The sequence below is a fragment of the Cannabis sativa genome, chromosome X (genome assembly GCF_029168945.1).
Source record: "Cannabis sativa cultivar Pink pepper isolate KNU-18-1 chromosome X, ASM2916894v1, whole genome shotgun sequence".
Taxonomy (NCBI): Eukaryota; Viridiplantae; Streptophyta; class Magnoliopsida; order Rosales; family Cannabaceae; genus Cannabis; species Cannabis sativa.
Window position 1 is genome coordinate 6605322 of NC_083610.1, and position 10067 is coordinate 6615388.

Here is a 10067-nt window from a genome sequence, read left to right on the forward strand (position 1 = left end):
TGAATAGTACTAGCTGAGTAAATATATGTATATATACTAGGTATGAATTACGTGCCGAGGCACGTAAATATTAGTTTTAGGTGAAGTTTAAGTTTTTTTTTTTATTTTTTCTTATTTAGATTGTGTATGAAGGTATGATCATACGAATGATTTGTTTTATTAAAGTAATATTTGTGCTATTATAATTGGTTATTCAAATAAATTTGGGTATATATATGTCATAACTATATAATACTTATTATTTACTTATAGAAAATTTGGAGGAACAAGTCATAAGTTTTGCAGATTTTAAAGCAAACATTATGTAATAAAAATTAAAGTGAATGTGCGATCTTAAAATAGAAGGAAAAAAGTATTAAAAAAAGTCTTAATATATGGAATATTATTAGAAAAACTAAAACGAGTATAGTGAAACTTCTGACTAATCTTCCATTAGTTCAGCTGCTTGAATGGTGAACTGGTTGTACTTTGAACTCTTTGTTCGTGTTACATCTACATACAACTGAATTCTCTATTTTTTGGCTGATAATCGCTCCGTAGTTTTTTGGACAAACAACTTATGTTTATGTAAAAATAATTAGTAATAAGTTTTAATATATTTCTATTTATGAAAATGTATAAATTTTACATATTTATTTTTTAAAAAATAAAAAATTAACTTTTAAATAAAAAAAAAATTAACAAAATTAATATAGATATACCATAATGTTTAAATAATTTGCTTCAAAAATAAAAAAAAAAATTAATAATTTTGAAATGAGAACATTTACTAACATAGTCTTATGATTTAGGGTTATTTACTATATTTTTTTAAAATGAGGACATAAACTAACATAGTCCTATAATTCGGGGCATATTTTATCGTATGATATCACAATCAAGCAAATCAATTATTCTGTAATAAATAAGTGGCCAATACATCTCCCTACACAATTCATAGCACAGTTCTGTGATGAATTTATGTATAATTTTGAGCACAGCTCTTAATCACGGTTATAAATGCCCAAGTAATTCAAATTATTCAATTATCAATATTCTGGGTTCTGGCAAACTACAACCAATCGACGAACAGATCAAGGGATCTTTGCCTTTTGGAATTTCGACCCATTACTTTCCATTGTACCTAGAAAACATAAACAATTCACAAGTAAACAAAACCTTATGTTTCTACCTAATTCCCGTGCAAATCTAACTTTTTGTAAGAGAACTAATTTTGAGAAGATGAGATTTGAATCACTATAACCCCATTAAGAGTTTCGAATTGGTATTATATAAATAGAGATTATTAAAGAAAACCCAAATCCATGATTATTGTACAAATAAGCTTTGGATTCCCAAATAGAAAAAGAAGCCAATGCTCTATCAAAGGTTATACAGGTAAAAAATTATGTACAGTAAGGAAAAAGCAATTGAAACAAATAAAGAAAATTGAAGAAAAGTCATATTGACTATTAACAGCAGAAAATGTATCAACGTATATCTCCTTTACTTCCTACCAGAGTCAAAGATCAGATGCCATCACGACATCTAATATGACTTTAGAAATTGAATTGTAATATAACTGTTTATTGGGAGCATATTCCCAGAAAAAAAGAAGAAAATATGTCGTTCTCCTTTAGTTAATTGGGAGCATCTTAGAGTTTTCACTACATGTAAAGTAGAGAGGGAATCAGACTTGAGAGATGCTCTACTGTGGATTTCTCCTTCTTTAAAGAGACTATCTATAATGGAAAAGGTATAACATTTTAAACCATGGTTTTGTGTAGTGATACTGTCTTTTATTAGTTTTCTTTGCTAATGTATACATTTGGACTGATGAATTGGCATGTCTACTTTGAGTTTAGTGTTTGAGATGTTGTACTTCTTAGCTGTATAATATTATATTTTAATGAGTATATATTATAAAAATCAATGGTTACTCAGTGGTATTCTTTACTTAAAAAAATTGTAATATAACTGTTTATTATTACTACTATTATTATTATTTCAATTTACACAAATTAACTTTTTTTTTTGAAAAAAAAAAAAAGAAACAATCAATATAAAATTAATCAGGAGACGGAAAATAAAAACATTGAACAAGACCCATATGAGATTCCTACTAATCAAAGAAGAAAGATGGTCACCTATGAGAAAGATTGAACTTTCCCATTTTGTAAGGCGTCATAAGAAGATTTATTTGAATTGGAGCAGAAGATTAATCTTACACCGCATCTACATAGTTTTGAAACACTAACTGCATCCTTCTTGACAGGGCGACCCTCGTGCATCCATGTTGATCCACCTGTCTGTTATTAAAGAGTGAAAGAAGTAAAATCATCAGAAAGCCAAATGGGAGAGAGTAATACCATTTGATGGATGAGGATAACAGTCTATATCATCCTTAACTGGCATAAAAATTCCATCCTAGATAGATAATGGATTGCCTGCACAACAAAAATCAAAAGGTGTCTCTTAACTTATTAATGAATTTAGCCAACCAAATCTTTGGCGAGACATTGAAAAAAGAAAAATAAAATTGAGCCATGACAAAAGTTTTTACTAATTGCTTTAGGCATAGGTTACTATAATTGGATTTTGTTTCCCTTTTAAGATTTGTCTATACACCTCTGTTGGTAAAAATCCTTGGCCTCAATCAAATCAAATATGACTCAAAATGTTTTTCGGGAGATGCAACTGAAGTAGAGACAGAAATTTTTCAAGCAAAAATAATATGATCCAAAATACCTTCCTCAAATCTTTTTGTCAATGCTGCAGCTTGCTTCCTGACTTCCTCTACATCAAATGAAATCAACATAGGAATTGCTGGTTTCTTGCTGCTAAACTCCTCAAGAACCGAGATTACATGCATGTAACCTAAAAGCATGTGATATTGGAATTCAGTAGCAATATAAATAATGATACATTCTTTTAGCGAAGTAACACCAACTCACTGTAGATGGTGTTCTAATCCTTGAGCGATAAGCATGAGCATAGTCACGTATCTTCCAATAGCGGAAAGTTTGATTTGTATCCCCATTCCAATATTTAGCAGGACCATACTGTGGAAGGCATTCCAAGGTTAACGAAACTCTCTCTTCAGGTTTCCCATCTTCATAAAAAATGACAACACCCGGTTCTGATTCTAAAGTCATCATCATAATTGTGTCATATTTATGGATAATAATTTGTTAGTTTCTCAACCACAGGAATAAGCATCCATTTACACATTCTATATTTGATCTTTACCAAACACTTTCACTATTTGAAATTATGTCACACAATTTTTTTAAATAGAACACATTCAAATGACAAACCAACATTCGACACATGCAACATGAACATAAGTAATGATGAGACATACATTTAACTCGAAAGTGACACATGATACATTTAAGTAAAAAGGTAGTGTCATGTCAGCACGATACAAGCATAACTCACTTTAAACATTTTAAATAGCGATTAAAAAGCACACTTAAGCATTTATTAAATGGATTTACATGTGTCATGGTGAGTCACATGTTTATGTTTGGATTCTTGACATAATAATAATCATCCCAAACAAGCTACTGCAGTAACTAACATTGCAGATGCAGGAGGTGCCATATCAAAACCGCTAATCATTTTGCTGCAAGAATTAAATGTTAAGGAACCAAAACCATAACCATATATTTGAATTGTGTATTAAATAAAAATAACAATACAAACTATATCACCTATTCAAATTGTTCATATTCTGACTATCAAGTGTGTATAAAACACTCCATAAACAAGACAATTCAGACAAGGACATTCAACAATCAACAACTAATGTAAGTATGTAATATTTATATATATATATTATTAAAGGCATTCCAAAGCTACACAGTATCCCATTAGTCCAATCACCAAGCAGAATTTAAATTCTTATCGGGCACAAGCCTAGAGCATTAAGCCACACATTATAAATAATATAAAAGAGATGCAAGAAAAAGAATTTGCTATAAAGTCTTCCCTCGATAAAATTCTAGGTACTGATATCTTCTCCATTCCAAGCCCAAATAAACCATTGGGAGCTGCCTGTATGTTTGTATGTCTCTTAAAGAAAAACTTGAAATTGAAATTGATTCAATAAATAATCATATGCAGTTGGTCTCTCCAGCTGTTGGAATTGTAGGTTGAACCAGGTTCAGAAAAAGTGCAATACAAGTAATAATCACTTAACATCAAATAAAAAAAATAATATTCACTTACATTACCACTGCACAAGAAATATGAATGGTGGACTTCTTCAGTGTGTCACTCAAGCCAAAGGTTCTCTGCACATCAAAACCATCCAAGATCTTTGTTTTATAACAGCTGCCTAAAATAAAAAATAGATAAGAGAATAAATAAAAAAAAAAGTAATATTTGGCAATATTAAAAACATTGACAGATGGAATCATAGAAGTCTTAAAAATGAGAGGGAGATTTACTACTTGTCTGGTTCAGTTGAAATTGGAAATTGGAAATTCAATGAATAGGTGCATAATATCACAGGTTAACACGGTGAACTGGGTTGGGTCTGAAATCCATATTTTGGGCGTGGAGATACTAACCGATTCTCATGTCGAATATACCAATGAAGAAATCTGGAGTCAGATCTACGACCCTTGGGGCTAGTAGTGGCGGCGTCCGACTGAACTCCCAATTTTCGATTGGAAAGTAGCGATTAAGAACCCAAAACGTTCTTTATGCCTTCAATCGTCGACTCCAACCGAGGGATTAAAATCGAATGACCTCCGATTGGGATTGGGAAAGTGAAATGGAGGAGTCGGTGATTTGGAAGAGTCGTTCAGTATAGCGATTTAAAATGGAGGAGTTTTCTTATAACCTTTTTTCCGATTGACCTCCGATTGGGATTGGGCCTCTGACCAAGCTCTCACCATAAAGTCGACTCCAACCGAGGAAAAAAAGGGAAAAATTCTTATGACCTCCGAACTCACCTTAGAGTCGTAGATTGGGATTGGGAGAGTGAAGTCGATTGGTTTGAAATGGAAGGATCGATTGGTTTTTTAAATTTGTTAATAGCTTAACGGCGTTAGAAAACATCCGTTTAAAAAATAAAAAAAATAGTCTTTGTCGTTAAAAAAAAAAAATAGAATCGTTAAACCAAGAATTGCCGTTAGATAGGCACTTTTAATATATAAAGATACTAAATACATCTTTACGTGTCAAATGACGTATATTAATTTTATTTTAGTTTTTAGTTTTTTTAATATCATAATTTTAAAATTAATAATATTCAATGTAGTGATAATCATTAAAATTTGAAAACAGATTTAAATAAAAACAAAATTTACTATTATACTTTGTAATAGTTTTTTAAAAAAAATTATTATCCGTCCTAAATTAATTAATGAAAATGCTCGTATGCTTAAACTATCAAAACATTCAAATTTAATTTAAAATAATATTTAAAATTTAACTAATTCTAAATATCAAAACAAAAACAAAATATATTCAAAAAAAAATTCTAAATATCAAAATATAAAAATAATTTTTAATAAAAAAATAAACAATAGGAACAAATTTATTATTAATTGCAACACTTTAGGTGGATTAATTATATTTAAATTTAACTAACGATGCTGACATTTAATAATTTTTTATTTATTTTTATTTTTTAAAAAAAAAAACACTTTAGGTGGATTTTGGTGTAAAAATTTGCTTGCTGGGTTATGTACCGTTGAGGTTATTTTTATTAAACGATCTGTTAATATAGTGGCCCATAGCTTTGCTAGATCAGTTATTTTGTATCCTGTACCTTCAATATGGAGTCTGTTCCTAGTGATTTGTTACCTTGTTTGGTAACTGAATTTGTTAGTTAATAAAGTTAATACTTTCTAGTAAAAAAAAAAAATTCTATTATATAGCCATATTTTATATAGAATAGATATTTGTATATCTCTAACTAGTATTAATATATGGTACCTAGGTATAGGTGAAGTTGTAAAATTGGACAGTAAAATTTGAAGTGACAAAAAAAAAAGCAGAGGTAAAGATGATCACATATATAAATGTGTACTAAGAGCCTTATATAGCTCATAATCCAAATAATGTGTAGCTAGCTAGTTATTCGTATATATATAGCCCATTTAATAAAAAAAAAATTATATAGTATTATACATAATGCAAGTGTATTATACAATCACTACTAAAATATATTTATAAATTACTTAGATTATTTAGAATTTCCTCTAGAAACTATTTTGTTAATTTTTTTTTTCAATGATGTGACTTTTTAATTAAATGACTATAAAATTTAAAGACACAAATTACAAATCATAATTTAAAGAGTAAATATTCTAAATAACTAATTAATTAATATACAATAATATAGACTTTCATGATAGGATAACTAATTAACCAGAGTAGTAGAGATGAAGAGGTTTTCAAACTCTATTTAATTTGTGTTTCTTTTTTATGACACTACTTATATCACTCCAACCACACCACAAATAACTCTTTCTATATTATCACTAACACCAACTGCGATCACCTTAACTCCTCCCACCAATCTTATTACTGCTACAACGATAGAGAATGAACTAACAACAACAATAATAGAGGGTAAACTCGTAAAATATATATTTTCTATAATCACTTTATTATTTTTATTTTTATTTTTTAAAAAGTACATTTTATTAACTCTTATATTAATTTATTGTGATAGGTTATTAATGAGTTACTAAAACTAGAAGATGTTGAATTTACTAAAATGAAGGAGTGTGAAACTCAATTCGCGAAAATCTTCAAAATCGTCATGATTATTGAAGAATTTCTATTTACTCTTCTTAATTTTAAACCATTCTCAATAGAATGTAGATATGGTCTTGTTAATGTCATTATTCAATACATTATATTATAGTAATATCTATATTTGAGTGTTTTAGTGTTGTTAGAGAAATTGGAATACTCTTCGTATTAAAATTAAGCAATTATTTTGTGATCTTACTGTTGTAATCATTATTGTTGAAGTTATGCTCATCCAATGTGCGTAAGATGCGTAATATTAAGAAAAAATATTTTAAATTTGTTTATAGAAGAATTTTTTTTTTACCTTCATTATTTTTGGAGGAATTATTGTAGCAATAATTTAATGGAAAATTGAGAATTTTATTCAATATATATGAAAAAGTATAAATTTATTATATAGTATTACAATAATATAAACTCTTATATATATTTAACGTATATATTTTTTAACTTTTGAAGAGGAGAAATTCATTCGCTTGGGGTAATTTTGATACAAGTTTTTTTGTTTATTTTGTGTGTTTTTTAATGGGATGTACTTACCCTTGGCTTGGCTTGTTTTGTAAGAACTTATTAATTTTTTTAATTATTATTTTAATTTATTTAATTAAGAACTTATTAATTGTTTTTCTTACAAAATCATTAATAAATTCTTTATTAAATAAACTAAAATAATAATTAAGAAAAATAATTAATAAAGAGTAATTTGCGGCATAAATACCTAAGTTTTATGCCGAGTAGCAGATAAATACCTAAGTCGTATTTTTGGCGGTAAAAATACCTTCCGTCACTAGTGTGGAACTTCCGTAGGTACCTGGCCGTTATGTGTCAGGTTAATGTCCACGTGTTATTCTTTGATTAGTCCACGTCATTTAATTTATATATTTTATTTAAAAAATTAATTTAAATATTTAAAAAGTATTTTAAAATTAAAAATATCATTAAAAAAAAGTAAAAATTATATTACAATTAAACATAATTTATTTTTTAAAAAAAAAACTAAATGACATACTTAAAATAAAATTAAATACATTTAATATATTCATTCATGTTCATCCATTGCTCCCGAACCCAGATAATTTTTAATTCCAATTCAAATTCATCCATTGTTCTTCCCCAATTTTTTTTTTTACTCAGATACCATTTAAACCTATAGCAACATCAAATGTTGTCGAAAACCTCATCACTCACCAACATCTATCTAGCAAAATCAAATTGACAACAAAAATCGGACCACCAAGAAAACCCAGAAAAACTTGAATAATAATAAAAAAAAACCCAGAAAAAATAATACAAACATTCCTAAAAAATCCTTAATGATGAACAAAGAAACCTGTAATACATCCAGTAAAAAAAATCAAACCATAATGGTCACGTCGATGACCAGATCTCCGCCAAGCCAAGTATTCTGTCGAACTCACCCATATCTCCCTCACACTTCGCATAGAGTAAAACAGAGAGAAGGATACCGCAGGGAGAGAGAAAAGAGCGTGGGAGATACAGATCTAATAGTTTTCAAGATGGTGAAGTCCGTTGGAGCCATAGACGGCCGGAGTTGCTCCGTCCGACTCTGAGCAGGGAGAACCATAGTCGAACTTTCACGCGTGTATTGAGGCTGCAAAATGGAACTGCCCCCAACTCGAACACTCTCCTCAGTTTTAGAGGCTAACATCTTTTTCCTCTACAAAAGTTCCTGTTAAAAAAAAAAACACTCCTTTCAAGGGACTGTAAAATCAAAGCCAAACTCTCATCAAAACCACAACTTTTTAGATTAAAAACATCACATTCTTTCAAAACAGAATAAGAAGAAGGAGAAGAAGAAGACCTGAAGCAAAATGGGGAAAATAAATTAGGGTTTTTGATAGAGAAATGGGATAGAGATGTAGGGGAATGACCTTTCAATTTTCTCTATGCAAAGAAGACGATGAACCCCATGATCAAGGGAGAACGTACCCCCTTTACCCAAACAAATATAATATCATTAAACAACTCTTCACATAGAAGAAGAAGGGCAGGAAGAAGAAGAGGACTATGAAAGGGAATGATTCAATTTTTTTTGTGTTTATTTGTTAGTTTTAGGTTTTGGGTTTTAATTAATGATTTATTTATTTTAATTTAATTAAAATATATATATATTAAATATTTATTACTTTATTTTGATTTTAAACTATTTTTATTTTATTTTTAATTTTTAAATTGATTTACAAATAAAACTTAAAAATTAAATGATCTGGACTAATCACATAGTGACACGTGGACACTAACATGGCACATAACGGCCAGGTACCTACGGAAGTTCCACACTAGTGACGGAAGGTATTTTTACCGCCAAAAATACGACTTAAGTATTTATCTGCTACTCGGCATAAAACTTAGGTATTTATGCCGCAAATTACTCATTAATAAATTCTTACAAAACAATAAACCAAACAGATAAGTAACTCCCAACCAAAAGAACACACAAAAAAAAAAAAAAAAAAAAACAGAATAAAAAAACAAACTTGTATCAAAGTCAACCAAGTAAATGAGTCACTTTCTCCTATGCAAAAAAGGAAAAAAATTATGTTAGATATGTACATAAGAGTTTATATTATTCAAATAACATAATAATAAATTTGTACATTCTCACAAACATAAAATAAAATCCTCAAACTTTGGTAAGTGAATAATTCCTCCAAAAATGAAGAATATAATAAGACAATAAATTCTTCCATAAACAAATTTAAAATATCTTTTGGTAGTAACATTATGCATCTTATACACTTAAGTGAGCATAAGTTCATACATAATGATTATAATAGTTGAGTCACAAAATAATTGCTCAATTTTAGTATAAAGAGTATTCCAAACAATACTCTCATACCAAATTTTTCTAACAATATTAAAAACACTCAATATAAATATTACTAATATATATAATGCATTGAATTATAACATTAACAAGTTCATATCTACATTTCATTGAAAATAGTTTAAAATTAAAAAAGTAAATAGAAACCACTCAACAATGATGACTATATTGAAGATTTTCACGAATATTAATTGAGTTTCACACTCAATCATTTTAGTAAGTTCAACATCTTTTAGTTCTAGCAACTCATTAATCTATTACAATAAATTGATATAAGAGTTAGAAAAATATATTTTTTAAAAAAATAAAAATAAAAAAATAAAGTAATTATAGAAAAAAATATATTTTACAGGTTACCGTCCATTGTTGCTGTTGTTGTTAGTTTAACGTCCATTGTTGTAGCAGTAATAAGATTGGTAGGAGGAGTAAGAGTGATAACAGTTAGTATTAATGATCATATAAA